Genomic DNA, 21,699 nt, shown 5'->3' on the forward strand with positions numbered 1-21,699 from the left:
TTGAATTGTTGACGTAAATCATAATAAAATGAACAAGCAGGCAAAAAATGAAATTTATACTCAACCATATTAGTATTGCATAGTTTACATTTTCGTTCTAAACGTGCAACATTATTGAACCTTCCAACTTCAATTAAAAGAGAGTGAGATCATAGTCGTAATCTCGATAATGCAATTCTATATTTATCATTCATATTTAAATCGAGATACTTTTCAAATTTAAAATTTACCTTGATCGTGGAGGAGTTGTCTTAATGATATAAAACAAGAATTGTTTATACCTCACAACCATACATAAGAATAGGAGCAATCATAGAGTCGAACAATAAGAGTTTAGTCTTAAAGTCGAGTTTAACTCCACCAAAAAATGATGCAAGGTGAATATATGCTTTCAAAGCTTCATCTTTAAGCGCTTTAAAATAACCGCAATTACAAAACTTCCATTGTAATTGAATTTGATACCCAAAACAGAAACTATCCACTGTTTCGACAACATTATTATTAAGGGACCAAACAAAACGATTCAATGTTTTTCGTTTTTCAAAAATACATATTGTAGCTTTAACAACATTAATTTTAAGACCTCACTTGCATGAATATCTATGTGTCTTCTAGTTGAGCTTGAAGACTATTAGGGTCGGTTGTCAACAAAGCAATGTCGTCAGCAAACAGTTACATGTATGAAGACAGCTTGGTTATAGCATTCTGTGTTACACTTTAAAAATCTTAATACTCCCGAATGTCATTAATAAACAAAATAAATAAAAGAGGAGAAAGAGGTTCCCCTTGTTTTACTCCAAGAAATATTGAGCAATAAACATTTTTACATCTGTAAAAAAAATCAGCAACATTGCCACTTATATCACTGCGTTTGTGTCTGGACATAGAACTAATTGTATTAACTACCTCATCTAAAGTAAAAGCACAATTAAGGCTATCAACTGAGATATTACCACTCTTATTATATTTTTCATTGTTAAAATTAATTGCATTTGGTGACTTATTCTTAAAATGGTTAACAAAGGATTCTAACGGTACATCGACCGCCGTACTATTTTTCTTATTATTTTTTAATGTACTCCTAGAAATTTCTAGGATCCTTTTTACAAAGTTTTGACATATTAAACTTTTCTCACTTTAAAAGAATAATTTCGTCATACGCTTCGCAGACCAGTATTGTTTTCTTGCAGAAAGAAAATGAAGTCTATTAAAATCATTCGGTAACAAATTTAATTGCCTCGTCTTTTTATCACAAAACACTGTCTTTGCTTGTCTACATTTAGTATTGAGCCATGCAGATTTCTTATTTTTATATTTCGAATTCCTACGTTTCGATGAAAAAGTTTTACCGTGTACCATAAATGAAACATCGTAAATAGTATCAGATAATGTATGAATACAGTTATTTATAGCAATTTCACCCCTAGAAAAATTAACATTTAAATCATCAAACAGATCCCTTTTAAAGTGTAACAATGGCATACGTTCTTGAGATTTGGATTCATCCCAGATTAATTTGTCATGTAACACATCACCAGGATCAGAATGAAAATCCTGAAATGTTATACAAATTTAACGGGAAAGTGGTCCGAAAACTCGGTTATATGCAAAACTTTCAAAGATTGAAACGTTGAAAATAAATTGTAGTTTGAAAAAACATAATCAACTACGCTGGCTCCATTTTATAACATGTAAACGTACCAGGTTCAATGCGCCCATTAACAATACAGATATTACATTCTTTACCGAGTGAAAACAGTTTATTTCCAAAGCTGTTTGAGTGGGTATCTAGCGGTAAATTACTAGTAATACTATTGCTATCGTCATCAGGCATGTTAACATATCTCTGCAGATTAATATTTTCAACAAAGCTTGATCGTTGATCTATTCTCGCGTTAAGGTCACCAGTCACGATTACGTCACCACGTAAATTATAGCCACGGATTCAATTTCAATTCAATTAAATTTTTTCAAGTAAATAAAGGCCACCGGCTTTTGAAAACAAAATGTACAAAAAAACAAACATAGTATAGTAGTTGCAACATACATGTCTAACAGATGGTAAACATAGATTGCTAACTTCAATATTGTATTATCATTTTCAGTAGACATTAAAGAGTAGAAATCATTGAAACTATTACCAGATGAATACCAATTAAAAAGATATTGTCTACGAATATTATCGAATTTAGGAAATTGAAAGAATGCATGATATTCACAATCAATTACTGTCAATTTTGATTCAGACAATATATACAAAGTCTCTCATCTTATGGAGTATTTATATATCTTCCAAGTTCCATATGCAGTTTATGGTTGGAGCAGCGAAACCTAGCAAACGCAATCTTATATTTTAATGGAATTTCCAGATGTAGGTACCTTTCTGTATTTAATAATGTTTTGTAATGTTTATAATGATGACACCTTTAGGACTCACTAATGCCAGTTTTGGACGAAACAGTCAATTAACCGTTGTCTAAAAGTATATATAAATAGATCTATATTTCCTACATCTTGAGCAATCCAAATATATCCAAAACAGTACGTGAATATCAAAGATTTAATATTGGATGCCCAACCATTTCTCCCGGCGTCATCTAACGATTTTAACATTGTGAAGCAATGTTTAGGATATCTATGATTAGACAGAGTTAATAACTTACACCAGTATTTAATGCAGTTAACAAAATAAGTAACACACAGGGGAAGACGTCCACATTCGCCCAGAGTTATTCATGTATTTGTAGTTCTTTTTTTATTATACAAATGTCTCTTTCAGAATTTATTTCGAATTGTCTCTATGGTATCAATATATTTATATCCCCAAATCTGCGATCCATAGCACAAAATTGGCTTAACCATGCTATCAAAAAGTAAAAATAATTTCTTTGTTGGGAATGCTCCAAAATGTTTCTTATAGCTATGTATTGAAAAAATTGCCTTTTGTGCTTGTGTAGATAATTTATCATGTGCTGCACTCAACGATAATTGGGGAGTAAGTAGTAACCCCATGTATTTGTAGAAAGATACAGTATTTATTTGGGTACCATTAAAAATCCATTTTTCGTAGTTTCTTAGCGGTCCATCATTTCTGAAAACGATTATTTCAGTTTTGTCTAAATTGACTTTCATGCAAGTATTTGCACAAAATTGCTCAATAACATTTAACTTTTGATGCAGTTTGTTCGCTGTTTCCGCACAGCTAGCTACATCATCGGCGAACATCAGAGATATAATATCATTAGTTTCGTATGTAATAAATATTCCAGAACCACATCTCTCTCGTAACACCGTCGATAGATCGTCAATAAACAATGCACAAATGGTCGGGCTTGACTTATCCCCCTGTCTCGTCCCTATATTACATTAAAAGAATTCGGTAATAGTTGTTCGGGCGTTTTTATTACATTGCGCGTCAGAGACCTCATGTGGAACTTTAACACAAAAAGTCACAAGAGTACAATGTGTTATACATTTGCTTTAAAACACATAAAAGTTCTTTCCGTTAATATCCTTTTTTATAACGACTGGAACAAAATCTGGTGATTTATTTTATCAAATGCCTTACGAAATTCGACATATTAACAATAAAACCTACCCCTCTTGTTTGATATATATTTTTGAACCATTGCTTGGAGACAGAATACATTATCGATGGCTGAATAACCAGATCAGAATCCGGATTGTGATTCATCTATTTTGTTATTATTTTCAGCTCATTCATATAAACGTTTATTTATGATATCTGAAAAAATCTTACACATGGTATCAGTAAGAGTAATACCACGATAATTTCCATGAACGTGTGTGGGTCCCGATTTATGTATACGACATATTATATTTTGACCCCCTGAAATAGGGAAATATCCTGATTGAAATACTCTATTGAACATAGTCAGTAAGTAAGGCGCAATACTATCGATAGTGCCTTTATAAAATTCAGATGGAATTCCGTCAATTTCGCAGCTTTTGCCATTAACTATGTCAGAGCAAATGCTATAAAACATCTAATTCAAATAAAGGAGGATGTCTATTTTTATAAACGGTTGAGTCTTCGGGGGGAATGTATCAGTGAATAGTAAACACAGCATTAGTAGTTCCAAAATAGCTTTTACATAGTTTGATACACAAATACCCTTTTTTATTTAAATCAATAAGTTCAATATTTCCCAAATTATTATTTTAAATTTGTTTTCTTATTAGACATAGGAATTGGACATGAAAAACGCTCAAAATTGTCTCCATCAATTTATGTTACATTAGAATGCCATGTTTCGCCAAAAAGTAAAATGTGATAATTGTTTACAAGTTGTAAAAAGACGTCTAGTTTAGATTTGATATCCTGAACTTTCCATAAAAGAAATTGAAAGTGCCTCAAAGAAAGATCCTAGCTGTTAACTGGACATCCATCTCTCGGTGAACGCACAATTCTATCGGTCGCGGCCCGCGGTGAGTTACCGGAAGAGGTATTCCTTTGGTTGCCGAAATTCCTCTGTGCGCCACCACGGGTGGGGTTGGCATTCATGCTGCCATTTGGTCAGACTTCCGGTATAGGACTCGGTTGCAGGGAATCCACCGTGTACAATCGCCCGTCGATTTAGAGTTTGTCGGCCACAAGAGAGGCCCGTTTACCGAGTCCTTGCTCGACTATTCTCTAAGTCATTCAGCCTCTTGTCAACATTTGAAAATTAAGTCTCAATGTCGCTTATTTCGGCTTCTACAAGAGTTTAGTTTTTAGATATTTTTGACACATTCTTTTTAAAATGGCAAAGTTTAGCTAAGCGACTTTCAATAATGTTCAGCTTGGGCATGAATTGTTGATTACTGGTGTCCTGAACGGGAGAACAAGGGAAACCGGAAGTTTGTGACATGGACGGATTGACGTACTGAAGGTGAGGTGGGTTGAACTGGCCAAACATATGTTGCTGCGGGGTAATCAGGGGCTGAGGGACACACTGGGCTCCCGGAAGAGGGTTAAACGGCGCGACCTGGTCTACTGGGGCTAACGGGGGAGACTGACCGAACATAATAATGTGCTTATCCGGCTGCTCGCTTTGTGAATCCGGGGATGTTTCGTCCTTTGTTTGTTTGTTGTTTTTATTTTTCTGTTTAGCCATTTATTAATTTAAACAACGAAGGGTCAACTGATCACGCAGGTACACAGGTAAAGCTCTTCATCAAATTCCTCGAAAAAGATTCGACTTATGTCTTGGGATGAGATCATATATAGTATTGTAGTAAAGCATGCGTGTTATATTGCTATAAAACACAGTAAACCATTGATTGCACGGGTGAATGGCTATCTCTGTTGTAAATACATGAATTATTGACTAATGAAGACAAAGCAATTTCAAGTTTTCCCGAATTAAGCACATTAATCCACAAATGATTCGCTCACCAACTCAGTAATATTAAGAGTAAAGTCAAATGCATCAATTCCACTAAAATATCCAATATTAAGAGATAAATTCTTTCGCTCACATCTCACCTAAACGGTAGCGGAGGATGGTTAACAGTGGTTATGGTATGTTTATCAACACTTTTAATTGCCATTCTATTTAAATGATCATTCTTTATATCATTTAATGTTTCAATTGTATTGTTTTTTTTTATAAATAAACCGTTTAGCCTTTGGTTGAAAGTAACCAACTTGTACTTTAGCTTCATTTGGTTTAATAAATGTGATTGTTAATGTTAAATTTAATTTCATACCATGTTGTAGGAGCTTTACTTAACTATTTAAAGCAATAGAAAGCGGCTTTACTGTTTTCTCAAGCTGTATTTTAGGATCGTGTTTACTCAATATATTAGCTTCATATTTAGCAATTTGATTATCCTGAAATACTTGTATCGGTGTTAATGCCACCTTGTCTTCCATTAGAATTGGTTCTAGTCATCTCATCCTGATATACTTAAAATGAAAACATTTACGCGTTTAGGTAAAGGCTTTTTACTCTATTTGTACCGTCGCAGCACATTTGATTTAATCCTGGCTCTATATGCAAATCTTTGTCAGCAGCGTACATACTTCTATACTCTTTTCTGCTGGCTTGATTGTTTCTTTTGATTGCAACAACTGGTATCGGACAACATCTCCTTTTCCTAAGAAATGAGTTTATAAAATATATGGATCTAAGAACTCCACTTTTTGATGGTGCAATACTTTTTATTCCGTCCATATTCCTTTTAATATATTCTGCATTTTCTCTAATATTTTTTTATTTCTTCATTTGTTTCATCGTCGCTCAAATTATTGTTACTTTTAATATTTTCTTTACTAGAAGCTACATTCATAATCAAAGAAATGTGTTTTACTAGTTCTCCCATCTATTTTATTTAATGCATAAATATTATTTTATCATATTATTTATGTTCTCCATACCCATTTAGTTTATATCTTTCATATATTTTAAAGTGGCACGACGTAATTAGGGCTTGTTTTTCAAGTTCTAATATTGAATAAAAGAACTGATTTATTTTCTTTTTCGTTAACATCCTGTTGCATTGACATTTTTTCTGTGTATCCATTAAGTTGCTTGAAATTGTTGAAAATGGGCTTTAAGTAATGCTTTGTTTTCTTCAATATGAGTTTTATCTTGAAAAACTGTGATTCTGCTACAACTACTGGTATGGCCGGTTCTATAGCTAAAACAGCGGTGCCGCTTTCTACTTTTAAAGCTGCGTTAATATTTCCACATAGTTTATAGCTATTTCTATATTATGCGACTAATTTGGTTAAATGAGTTCAAAGCTGTCCTACATTTTCTATTTTAAAATGTGGCATTAAATTATTTATATTGTAAAAGCTCTTTCTATATGTTACGACTAATTTGGTAAAATGAGTTAAAAGCTGTCCTACATTTTCTATTTTAAAATATGTCATTAAATTATTTATATTTTAAAAGGTAGTATGTATTTGGAACCCCATAAGGTGTGTCCCTAATAGGCAAATGTAAAAGGGTAAGCATCGTAAATAAGTTACTGTAAAAGGATTGACACAGTAATTAGCCGTAGAAGTATGTAAGGTGTTCGGCGTTCGGGAGTTGACTTATTTTGAATTTACTTGTGTTGAGCGTTTGCGAGATAGTAGATTGAAAAATGTCTTATAATGCAAAAACATTGTATATGACTTACAATTTTGGGAACGGCTTGTTAAATACCACCATATGATAACCACATGCTTTTAAATTATTATTCATATTAAATAGATATTCAACTTTGATAAGACCAGTTGGAAGGGGAAGGAGAAGTCAGGCAAACGGGTGATTGCCCCCAATAACCGGACATGTGTTCAAGTGCAAGAGGCCGACGGGGAGTCATTGCACTCGTTTGTGTTAACGCGAGTGTCCGTTGTATGCCATCGATGATGATTTATCAGGTTTGTTAATAAGTAATTGCTAATAAATATACATAACAAAACAAGAAACACATGCCTCAATATAACGTTGTCAGTATAAAATAGCTCTGCAAATTATCTTTTCTTTGTACGACATGTTTACCACACAGGATCATCGAAGGTGTACCGTACACACGGATGATGCTCACTTAAAGTGAGAGCGGCTTCATTAACAATTACATTTTCTGCATATGTCTAACAACTTGTTTAGATGCGCCTCGTCTCGCAACCCCCGTCAAATATTCTTGTGCCCCCTTTTAGTGCTCCTATCACTGAAAAGCCTGCTTCTAAGAAACGCATTGAGAAGGGGAGGCTGCGAAGTTCAGCTGATTTGCTCTCTGAGCTCAGGGTTGAGCAAGCAATAAATGTATTAATATAAATGTGTGGCTTAGAAAATTAATTGTTGTATACAAACACGACGTTGAGTTGAGGGTTGTTGCTTACATTATGTCTGTGTATTTAAATATAATGCATTGGCAGTATTCTTAATCTTATCAAATTGCTTGTACTGTAACAGTATTGACTTAAACGAACAAGAGCGTCTTGAAAAGAAGAGGCGGGAAGCAGTGGAGCTCCGAAAGATAAAGGAAATGGAGAAAAAAAGAAGCCAATGCCAGAGATGCATAGGACAGGAGAGTGCGGAGAGAGGTGGCGCAGCTGGAGAAGGCTGAGAAACGTAAACGGAAATGCAGGGTGGTTACATGGAAGTCGCATTTAAATCTTTGGAACATACTAGAGATATTATATTTGGTCATGGAACATATTCAGACTATTATCCTTGATGAATTTTTCAATTGAATTAAAGCTAGGTCATGTGGTGTGAAACAAATAGGTCAAAATTTAGATATTTTTATATTGTCTTGAATCATATCATCATAGTTTATGTGACAACGTAATCTTTTTTGCTTTTCAGGTGACATTTTGGAAAGAGCCGTAACTGATGTTGGAAAAACTCGAGGCCCAATACCTTTGCATGTCCTTTTTTTATACACGCATGCCTTGTTACATTGCACTTTTTCTGTTTCTTTGTTGTTATCATCATCATATTATGTGTAAATGTAAAGTCATGCAATAAAATTTGTTTAAACTAACCATATCATCGGAACCATATCTTAGTAGTTATAGGTTAGATTATATTTAAACTTGGTCAGGATGTCTCCGGTGAACAAGATCCAAGTTGTTGTAACATTTGGTCAAAAGGAGTCAAACTCAAGGTCACAAGGTCCAATCTTTGAAAAATCTTTGAAACACTCTAGAGGCATAGGATTTGGTCCATTATTCATTAAACTTAAGAATGTTTCCCCTTGATGAACTCGTGGACTAATTTAAACTGGGTCACAAGTGATCACATATGATTAAAAAAGGTCACTGGGTTAATTCTGTTTTTATCTGGAACAATATCATCGTATTGATTGCTCAGATTATGTTTAAATTTCACAGAAAATATCCCTTGATGAAATCCCACAGTATTTTCAAAGTGGGTCACATGGGGTGAAAAGCTTTGTCAGTTGGTCAAGTCTTAGAAGAAATTCTTGGAAGTTCTAGAGGTTATTTATCTGGTCTAATATTTATGAAATTTAATGAGAATGTCTTCCTTGATAAAAGCAATGACTACTTTGAGACTGGGTCAAATGAGGTCAGAAACTAGGTCAGTAGGTCAAATTGCTCAAAAATCATGTCTGGTAATTAAGATTGTTATTGATTGGTCAGACTTTTTTCAAACACTAGGTCGTTAGTTTAAAGCGTTAAGAAACTTCTGAAGAAAAAAGTCACTATCCGCTAGAATCTTCATGAAACTTATTCAAAATTTGCCTCAATGAAATCTTGGCTAATATTGAAAATAAAAACTAGGTCACTAGGTCCAATTTTAGAAAAACACTCGAAAACACTCTAGATGCTATTTTTTGCAATATATATGCATTTTCAAATATTCATGTATCTTAATGAGAATAATTGCCTTAATAATATATTTATTAGTTTGAAACTTGGTAACGTTGTGTCAGTATCTAGGTAACAAGGCCAAAACTAAATGCTTAATTATAAACAATATTTATTTATATCATACAGTTTCTTACAAACTCTCGTAGCCAATGTTTACAAGAGCCGTATTGTATCGTTATTTTTGTCCACAGCATTACTCGAACAAGTATTTTAGGTATTGACTTCATTGGCGCCGCACTGAAGTGCGCGCCTATTATGGAATGGGAATTTATTTTAGTTAGTGGTAGGAGCGGTTTTTAAGTTGGTTGATAATTGGGTTTTACTGTTATTTTATAATGATTTAAAAATGCAAATGGGTGGCGATTGCATGGGTGTTAATAATGATTTTTATGGTTGAATAGATATTCTTCAATTTATCTTCAAAACATTATTTCGGAAGAACGACAAAAAAGTTTAATAACTCTTCCCGATTCGTTTACGTTTTCCGATTGGTTACCTGAAATATCTGAAATATCATGTGCCGGAAATGTAAAATGTGTGGACCGGTAATTATGTGAATGGGAATAATTATGTTTTATGTTATGTTTACTGCATTGATAAACCATGAGGTAATATTTTTTCTTTAATCTAATCGATATTGGAATTAAATGTTCACCTAACTCTATTTGTTAATGTGTTGAAGGTGACATTAGTAAAATTTTATTACGATTGTCCCCGAGTTGTAACACATACCGGATGTTGCTATTTTTAGAACCTGAAGGTATTTCCCCGCTATTCACAGGTCAATAAAGGAATTTCTACATCGTAGTAGTTGGAAACTCGGGTGATGATTTTATCATGAATATACGTTTAAAATAAGTAAACACTAAAAGTGCACACTGACAGTTGATTACGATACACCTAACAATTTGAGTCATTACAGTAAAACATGGATTATAAGTGAATTATACGCGTAAGAGAAGATTTTCTGTCGAAAAAAACGAATGTCAACAATCGGCATGGAACTGGGATATTCGTATCAAAGGGCTATGTATGTAAGAATCTTTGAGTAGTTTTGTACGTTGATGTGTTCAAATATGTTTGTCAATTGTAACCACGCCCCCCCCCCCCCCGGTCAGGGGAATAGCCGGGACTTTGAATTTCGGTCCAGCCAACCCCAGGTAAAATCCTCGTCCTGCGATGACGAACTGATGGCCAAATCCCTGCCATATGCTCCCGCACCCCAGGGAGCCTAGGTAAGGCATATTCCCCGCTATATTTTGCTCGAAGACAAAACCACCGCATTCACCCGGCACTGCAGGGCCACCTGAAAGGTAAAAACACAGCCCGTTTTCCCAACTATCCCCGGAATAACCACGGACCTGGGGGCCATGGTTACAATTGACTGGTGCATTATGTACATGTTTCATATTTTTAAATGTACTTATGCACATTATTTATGTATACGATAAGAGTATGTAATCTTTTATTTGATTGTAATCTTTTATTTGATTGTTTTATATTAGAAAAATATTAGACTTAAAATTTTGTTTTAAAAATTATGTGTTTTGGTATGTGACCTATTTTTAACATACCATAATACATGAACATACCCATTTTTTGTTTACAAACTGCATATTTTCAAAATAAACCTGTAAGAAAAGACGTACATGGTTTCGGGCTGGAAGCCACGACAGCTTTGACACTAGCGACATTCATTTGCTTGGTGTAGGTCTCGTTAAAACCCCGTACTGTTGTGAATCATTATCAACCATATGCACAACAACTACACATTTGTGCTTACCAACTTACTCTTGGCTAAAACGGATATTAGTGCAGAATGTATAATCGATACATGTGCATTTGTCTTTCACAGTTGTAGTTTCTGCCGGTTGATAATCAGAAGTCTAATTTCTTTCAGGTAGGAAAATTACTGAATATTACTAAGTCAACAAATTGGGGTTATGAAGAATTCCAGCCTGCATTTAATACTATGTTGGATCATTGAGACAGATTTGACATCCATGTCATCCACAAGGCCGTCACATCTGATAGAGATGATGTGAGTATTTCATATAAAACATATTTGAGTTGGTGTTTGTTGTTTTATAAAGTCACTGTATTCAATAATCAAGTGGTGGTGGTGGTGGTGGTGGTGGTGATGATGATGATGATGATGATGATGATGATGATGATGATGATGATGATGATGATGATGATGATGATGATGATAAATTTAGTAAGTTTTTTATATATTATCTACATGTATGTATCAGCTTGTTGTTGTTATTTTAAATAATGTCGAGAAATATTAAACTGTTTATATTTTATTTTGTATATGTATGGCAGGCAGTATTATTATCTATACTAATAAGTTAGAAAGGCTTTTAAAGTACTTTTTTTCCTTTACAGCACTAAATATTCTAGATGGGTAAAGAACCTGAAGGGGCATAAAAACCAAATCAGCATTGACTCAGCATTGAGCAATTATCATCTGTGCACACACTACAAGTAAAAACGCATGGGAACAGACCAAACTTCAAATGTTGAAGAGTGAAGACTTATTGTGAAAAATTCTAAATGTAAGAATACCATTGACAAAATAAAACAAATACACATCGATTACATACAGAGACTGTTTACATGTTATACTATTAAAAAGACAAATAGTTGAGAACTTTCACTCTGACATTTTTGGAGGGGCATTACCGCCTAGCCCTACATGTACATAGTGTTCTTGTTTCTTTACATATTTTAATTTGAAAGTACATTCATTGTTTTCAAATCTGAATTCTGAGTAAGTATCATACGTAAAATTCATTTATTTGAATGATTACAGTTTATGAATAAGTCCAATAAAGCTTTTTCAATTTTTACAAGAAAATGGTTGATTTTTAAGCATTTAATAGCTATAAAAATGTATAGTTACATGACATTATGTATATTTTTTTCAAAATTGAACGGTAAACTATCATAAATTGTCTTTTAAATTGTTCATTAGACATCATATGAAAATATTTAAAATGATTTCAGCAGGTTGTCTTATTATTAATTATTTTTTATGAATTTATAAAACTGCTTTATATTTTCAAACATCGAAATACTGCTCTGTTCACAAGACTCACAAGATCAATCAAAATGATTTTTTTGCATGTGTATCAATAATGCTGTTCGGTTGAACTTATGTTTTCTGTTAACTGAAGTTTATTTCACCAGAAACTGTTGTGTTTATTTCATAAGCTCTGATAATGTGAAAATCAAATATAGACAATATATTTACTTGTCGCTCTTCGTAGCCCTTGGAGTTTGGGGTTGGGTGAAATGAAACTTAAATAACTTTTTTATCTTCAAAATTTGGATAAAAGTCCCATAGTGTACCTTGATAATAACTATGTTGTCGGTGAAAGCTTTTATTAAAGTGTGTATTACTTAAATACCTTAATTTAGTTTAAATAATTACGGCCTTTAATGATTTTTGTTTTCATATAGATTTCCTGTTATATTGAGCTTTGTCAAAAAAATTTTTTGTATTATGTACAATTACTAGTTCTATTTCCTAACTTAAATTTTTGTCTCATTTTTCAAATTGAATTGGTACATATTTCATATAAAGTGAAAAAACACACACTATTTTTAAAGATGCACTCTTACTCCCAAACAAGACTTATCACAATTAATATTATTGTTTTGATTTTTTCAAAATGGGTTGATAGATGTCAATTAACAACAATATTTCTAATGAAGGATTTTGAGTTCAATTTGCTAATAAGAATGAACATAAAACATGGTATTCCTGCCTTGTGATACTATAGTAGACCACAGTAAATCTTTTAGCAATCACCAATCATTTAATATTTGTCATGCTTTCTGCTATTATAAACAGGGTCACAAGCTTGTTATAAATCAGTAAACAATATTTCAGTAAATGCATTATTTAGTAAGTAGTTATTGTTTTATCAGTCAATTTGATGTGTGTTTGGAAGTATATTACTCCTTAGAAATGGGTTAAAACTTTCAAAATTGATTTCTAGAAAGTACAAAAACGTCCATAATTTTGAAGAAAACCACCAAAGTAGAAAGCTTGGAAGTTCAAAATATTCAAACCTTGTGTCAAGATTACTTTTATGGTCACAATTTCAATTTCAGATTTTAACTTCCACATTTCAGTGTAAAACTTCCAAAATTGATGGACAGAAAGTTTATACTTCCAGTTTCAAATTCTTAATGGAAGCCCTGTTATATGTATTGATTTCAAATAAGAGTTTCACTTTAAAGATGCCCATTTAAAGATAATGAACAGACACACAAAAACTAGACACATTTGATACTAATTGTATGAATGATAATTGTTTAGGTGACCTCTGATTTGTTTTGGAGATATTCATAAATGGGTGTTATTCTTTGTTGTCTTCAGTTTCTTATACATTTAAGGATTTTTATAATTGCTTTTCTGGTATATATTAATTTAATGCAAATGAAAACACACTTTAAAGTAGACACATTTGATACTAATTATATAAATGATTATTGTTTACATGTACTCTGATTTGTTATGAAGATATTCATAAAGGGGTGTTCTTTATGTTATTATACATTTTGGACTTGATTTAGTATTGCTTTTCTGGTATATATTCAGTTAATGCACAAAGAAATTATTTTAAGTGTTCAGTATCACTTTCACACATTGTATACTATTATTTTGTGCATATTTGGCCTATTTATGCTTATATGTGCATTGTTGTATTTCAAAACCTTTGTGAAAAATAGAAACAGTATTATTTCTTTCATGCATAGTCTGATACATATTCAGTTTGTATGCATTATTTTTATCATATTTGAAAAATTTGCCATTGTCCTATAAGACACATGCTATTTTTGTGTTAATATCACTATCAACTAAAAACATCCATTTTCAACTCTTCTTTACCATGTAAATGGAGAAGTTAACATTATAACATACATTTTAGTATTATTAAACAGCTAAAAACAAGGCATGTTATGTTATAAATGCATTTCATCTAGTAAACAATGTTCTCTTTTTATATAACAGTTCAATAATTATGTTCTATTTATAAATATAAATGTTTGTAACTTTCATACGAAATGATAATGTTTATTAAAGTACTACAAAAATTGTTATTTCATGTCACTTCTTCATGATGAATTCCCCATATAATCAGGAAACTTATTATTCCCTTCAAGTTGTCATTCCAGCATGGTGACTGTCCCTCCCCCTAAATGATTAGAACTACAGTGTACAAGAAAATAACTCTATTTCAGCGAATTGCAAGAGTTATTCCCTTTGTTCCTTTTCCTGTCCGTAGCATAACAAGAAAACTACTTTTTGGAATTTCATTAAACATCATTCAATGGTAAAGCACAACAAGAGGAAGTGCAGTGCACAATGACTATAGCTGTATTTCAGCTAATTACAGAATTATTGCCCTATGCCTCTTTTTCTTGACCAGAGCATTAATTTCAAAATACTCCTGGTATTGAAATAAAACTTGGTATATGGATAGGTGGCAATGACAAAAAGTACAGTACACAAGCACCCTAATTCTGTCGTGTTCATTAATGTACCACACCCCTAATGAAATGTTCAACTTGAAACTCTTCAATTTCAATGCTTTAGCCTATGTTGTTAAGCAGAATACTACAAATGTTTTGAGAATTTCATGGATGCGGTTCGATGCATTGTAATGTGCTTGTTGGCCTTGACATTCCTTGTTTTTCAACATATAACAAATGCATAAACTATTAAACGGCGCCCTTTGATGCTTTGCATCAATGGTCTTTCTTGTATATCTTGAAGAGAAGTGTAGTGCATAGAAACCATAACTTTGACTTTGGTATCATTTCTATATAATTTATTAATTTACATTTACAAGTGATTTAGGTATTAACTTAAAACATCACATACAGATATTTACCATAATGCTGTTTTTGTTGTTGTTTTTTGTTGTTGTTGTTTTTAGGGGGGGGTAGAGTTAATGCCCTTTGTTCATTTATATACTTTTTTTGTCCGTAGCATAACGCAAGAAGTCTTGGGGGAAAACCTCATATTCAGAACTATTTTATTGAAGAGGAGTATCGTGCTTAAGAAAAATAACTATGTTTTAATATGAAGCATTTTTAGCATTTTTTTACTTCTTCTAGTCAGATTTTGAATTAAAATAAAACCTAACCATAATAGTTATATGAAACATCTACATAGTGTTCCCATCATATAAAACGCTCAGGCAACCACTGAAAGATGATAGCCGTACCCGAAATAGAATAGTGCAACTGCCACCGGAGGATAATAGCCCTAACCTAATAAAATAGTGTCCTCTCTGCCTAAGGATGATAGCCATATAATACAAATAATCAGCAGTACAAACCTCCTGACCATCCCTAGTCTCACTATGAATATATTTGCGAACAAAAATCAGCAATAATTAACTAAATGACAGTGGCATGGATCCATCTATAATATTTCTTAACATTGTGAGAATTACGAAGTGGATTTTAAGCTACTGACATCAGTATCGCAAATCGATATCAGGTATTGTCAGATCTTCTTTTCGTCATAAAAATGTTAAATGAATTAATGTGCCAGAGTAACGGACGTTTCATGGTATGCGGTTCAAACATTTCGTGTTAAAAGAACACATTCTTAATACCTTGATAAAATTGCAACGTTAATATGAGTTTGAAAGCAAGCCGACGTATCTTAAATTAATACTAGCAAGGAACCGAGGGTAATAGATAACTGTATATGGTAATGCAAAACAGAAGAAACTTCAGGCGTTAGACCACAGTTATTTTCCTATTTGTTTCATAAAGACACTAACCTAGCGTTTAACTTTTAAACAGCCCTAATAAAAAACAAGGAACTGGCAGATATACAACAATCCAAGACACAAAATTTTATAACAAGAAATACATAAGGTTGACCATTGGACTGGCTGTCACAATCGAGTAGAAATACATGACCCTAGGTCCATGAAGTTATTCGGCTACAATCAACCAATTTACAGACTTCTACATCTTTTTTTGCAACACAGTGTTCTATGCAAAATGAGCACCTGTTTCTTCTCCTTCATTCAACTTTACTAAAATTATGATACTTTAACACACTATTTATCCGTATTAACATCCGCATCTTATAATCTTTCCACATGAAAGCAATGTTCATATATCCCAGTACAAGGCAGTTTATCAGTTACCTTTTTGAAACTAGCTAATTGTAGTAAAAACTAGAGATTGCTTTTTTGAAAGTGCGCTTGTCTCCCTTATTGTGTGGTCGTAGCTGAGAAAAAATAATTGATGGACATGAAATTTGTAATTTTGGACTGGAGACGAACCAGCAGTGAAGTTTGGTTTATTCGACCGTATAAAAAGCGAAGAGAAGAAAGTGTTGTTGATTAATCTTGGAAATTGTACACTAAATTTGTATTGTATGAAGTGCCTTTGCGCAAGTGTTATTCAACTATTAATCAGAAACCATTTTTCAGCTCAAGGTCATCGTGACGTTGACGTTCGACGTACTGATCACAGAATTAATAGGGGTTATCAACTTGACCAACTTGCATACCAAGTTGGGTTTAAAAACGTGTATCTATATGTAAGTGTATGAAAATGTGTATATATTATACACAATGTTATGAATCACTGGTTATTAAAGTGTTTCATTACACTAAAAAAACATCTTTGGTTATGTGTCAAAATGTTTGATGAATGTCTTGTACAAATATGCTAAGCTCATTTTTTTCACTTTCTGGATACGAATTAGCAAATCATTATACATCGCCCTTTCACTTCAGATATAGCCGAGACTACTATACCCAAAAATGCATTAACTTATACAAGTTCATCAGACTCATGAACGAAGTTCAATTGTGTTTTTTTGGCAAATGTCGCATAGTTTATACAATTCAGTACTTTCTTTGTTATGGCTAAGTTGTGTCGTAGTTATTATCAAGTTCGCTAAATGGAAACACAAATAGTATCATTACATGTTCGGTGCTTAGGCAACACCGGTTAACGTAAACAAGTATTTGAGTGGTTAAAAAGTAAAAACAATGATATTATATTGCTGCAAGAAGTGCATTGCTCACAAAAAGTATTTTCAAAATGGAAGGAAGAATGGAATGGACCTTGTATTTTTAGCAGGAATAGTACAAATAGTAAAGGAGTGTCAATTCTTATAAATCCAAACGCTAATATAGAAACTCAACAATATACTGAAATTAAAGAAGATAGAATTATTGCACTAGATATTAAATTGAAAAAAGATGAATAAACTTTAATAAATATTTATGGGCCTAACAAAGATGAACCGGAAATATTTAAAGCCTTACATGAGTTTCTGCTTGGAAATGACGAAAAAACGTTTATTATCGGTGGCGATTTTAATACTATTTTAGACCATACACTAGATAAAAAGAACGGCAAAATGGACACACACCAAAAATGTAAAGACGATATTAATAGTATAATCAACACTTGCCAATTAGTCGATATATGGCGACTGCTATATCCGTCAAAAATGCAATATACGTGGCACTCGAATAATAAACCTCACATCACTGTCGATAAGATTACTTTTTAATATCAGACAATCTATTAAATTACGTAAAAACTATAGTAGTACTATAAAACCAGGATTTAAAACCGATCATTCTTTAATACAATTTACGATAGATAATTTAAAGGCGGAAAGAGGTCCGGGGTATTTTAAATTAAAAAATTCTCTCTCCTTCTGGACAGAGAATATCAGTCCAAGATAAAAGAATGTATCCAAGAAACGATTGATTTTAATAACGATGCAAACCCAAACACATTATGGGAAATAATAAAAGGTTCGATTAGAAATGAAACAATAAAATATGCTTCATATAAAAAACATTTACTAAAAACAGAGGAGGAAAAGTTAATAAATGAAATAGAATGTATTGAATCTCAACTAAATAATAACATCCCTGACACTACTGATAATCTAACGCAAGCACTAGTACAAAAGAAACAATTCCTTGATGAAATCCGAACTAGACATATAAATGGAAAAATTTTAAGATCGAAAGCAATGCAATTTTGCAAGTCTTGAAAAAAAAACGCAGAGAAGAAAACTGTATACAAACTAAAAGTAAACAATGAAATGGTGGTAGGGATTAAAATACAGTCAAAGAGGTCAAATTTTACAACTTTATAGTAAAAGCACAGACCTAGAAGATGACATGAGGAAACTATTTCTTAATTCTGTTAATAATAAGCTTTTTGAAATTGATAGCAACTCATGCGAAGGCCTACTTTCAATACATGAATGCGGAAATGCATTAAAAACATGAACAATAATAAAAGTCCCGGCTCAGATGGTCTTACTACGGAATTTTATAAAATGTTTTGGAATGACATTAAGAATGCTTTAATTAACTCCTTAAATTTTTCCTTTCATAAAGGTCATTTGACACCGCTTCAAAAACAGGGTATAATTTCCCTAATTCCAAAACCTGACAAAGATTTAGAAAACCTATCAAATTGGAGACCAATCAGTTTACTAAACATTGAGTACAAAATAGCAACGAAAGCAATATCAAATAGAATAAAACAAATTTTGCCAAAAATTATTGACCCTGAGCAAACGGGTTTTATCAAGGGTAGATACATTGGCGAAAATGTTCGACTTTTTACTGATTTCATGCAATATCTTGAAAATAAAAATATGCCTGGGCTCTTTTTCTTTGCCGACTTTCAAAAAGCTTTTGAAAGTATTGATCATTCTTTTATATTCGATAGCCTTAAACGTTTAACTTTGGCACCGATATCGTACAATGGACTAAACTATTATATAGAGATATACAAAGTATAATTATAAATAATGGTCATTTGTCGGAAGCATTTACAATTGAAAGAGGAGTACGACAAGGCTGTACACTTTCTTCAATTTTATTTATCCTTTGCCTTCAAATACTATCAAGTTATATCAAGCAAAACCCTGATATCAAGGGAATAAATGTAGATAACGTGGAAATTAATCAATCACTTTTCGCTGATGATGCAACTTATTTTAATGATGGTTCAGAACATTCTTTTGAATCCTTGATCAAATCATTAGAACATTTTTCAAAATGTTCAGGTCTAAACCTGAACACAAACAAATCCATAATTCTAAGAGTTGGTACGCTAAAAACAACAGCAATACAATATTGCAGACCTAAACCATTTATATGGACATCAGAATGCGCAACAGCATTAGGTATTACCTTCTACAACAATAAACAGCTAACAATTGACAAAAATACCAACAAAAATCTTGTTGAGTTTCATAAAACACTGAAACAATGGGAACATAGGAAATTAACGTTAATGGGTAAAGTAACAGTTGTGAAAACGTATGCTCTACCAAAATGAATATACCCATTTAAAGTTGTACCGAATCCAAGCAAACAATGTGCTGAACAAATTATAAGAGCCATTTTCAAATTCCTGTGGGATGGTAAGCTAGAAAAAATAAAAATAAATATTTTGTATCAAAACTATGAAAAGGGTGGACTTAAACTTACAAATACTGCAGCTTTCATTGACTCTTTAAAAGCTGTTTCGGTTAAAAGATACCTGTATGACACTAATTAAAGTCAATGGAAATTATTTTTTCACAAAAAAATGTGAATCTGGAATAACAAAAATGTTCGTAATATAGGAAACACTATATTCTATAAAAAATGGTATGAAAAAGGCATAAAGTACTTTGAGCACATTTTTGATTATAGAACGAATACATTTTACAATTTTAATCAAATTGAATATTTATACGGCATACAAAGCTCCGATTTCATAAGATACCAAACCCTCATGAAATCAATCCGAATGGGAACGAGAATACAGCTTACTAAAGTTGGAATTAGCCACACTAACAACACATCATTCAAAGAATAAGTTGAACAATCAAAGCAATCAAACAATTTTCTTTACTTAATATTACTTCAAACAACATTAACACCAACATCAGAACTAAAATGGACAGAAACCTTAGCAAGCAAAAATGAACATATGGAATGGAAACATATCTATAGTAATATATACAAATCAACAATAGACACCACCTAACGTAGTTTTTATTACAAGTTTCTTTTGAAAATAATACCAACAAATACATTACTTTTTAAGTACAAACTTGTCGATTGTACATTATGCTCATTTTGCCATTCAGGTGTCGAATCCATAGAACATCTATATTGGGAGTGCTATGAAACACAACAGTTGTGGAACAAATTAAATAATTTTATTGCCTCAACAACAATTAATATCGTAATCAATAAACGTGAGGCTTTATTGGGAATAGTATGTAAAAACAAATACAGTAATGTTTGCAACTTCCTTATAGTTTTAATGAAGTTTTATATAAACTCAACCAAGTGTAATAATAGACATCTATCCTTTAATGCATATATGATGTATCTTAAATAAAGGATTAAAGTACAAGAGCAAATTGCTTTAAAAAACGAAAAGTACGAAGCGCACAATAAAAAGTGGAAAATACTGAAACTAACATAATCAGTAAAAGACACAAATAGTCATACCGATTCATTTTTCTATTTTTTTTTATTTTTGTAATGTATGTGTTTGTTTAATTATTTAACAAATATTAAATCTCTATTGTAGTTTTTACTTGTATGAATATCTAAGTGTAGGGGACATCACTGTCGTGTGTGTGTGTATGTTTTTGTGTGTGTGTGTGCGTGTGCGTGTATGTGTGCGTGTGCGTGCGTGTGTGTGCGTGCGTGCCTGCGTGCGTGCGTGCTTGCTTGCGTGCGTGCGTGCGTGCGTGCGTGCGAGCGTGCGAGCGTGCGTGCGTGCGTGCGTGCGCTTAACCATACTGATAGAACATGCATAGAAGGTTGTATTATATAATGATGAAGATAATGTGTTATTGCTACTCTATGTGAAAATAAATGAGAAAAAAAAACACTTGCTTACCAAGTATAAAGTTCCTGGGTGCAAGAGTTCTTTAGTTACTGAGCGGTTACCGTTTCTTCATCTCAAGGTCACGGCGACCTTCACCTTTGACATACTGATCTCAAAATCAAAAATGGGTCATCTACTAGTAATTAACAATAAGCATAAGTATGCAGTTCCTGGGTGCAAGCGTTCTTTAGTTATTGAGCTGAAACCGTTTCTTCACCTCAAGGTCACGGTGACCTTGACCTTTGACCTACTAATCTCAAAATCAATAGGAGTCATCTACTAGTCATGACCAACAAGCATACTATGTATGAATTCCTGGGTTCAAGCGTTCTTTAGTTATTGAGCAGAAACCATTTTAAGCTTAAGGTCACCGCCACCATATCGTTTTTTACCTGAAGGTAACCACGACCTTGACGTTTGACCTATTCATCTCA

The sequence above is a fragment of the Mya arenaria genome, chromosome 6 (assembly GCF_026914265.1).
Source record: "Mya arenaria isolate MELC-2E11 chromosome 6, ASM2691426v1".
NCBI lineage: Eukaryota > Metazoa > Mollusca > Bivalvia > Myida > Myidae > Mya > Mya arenaria.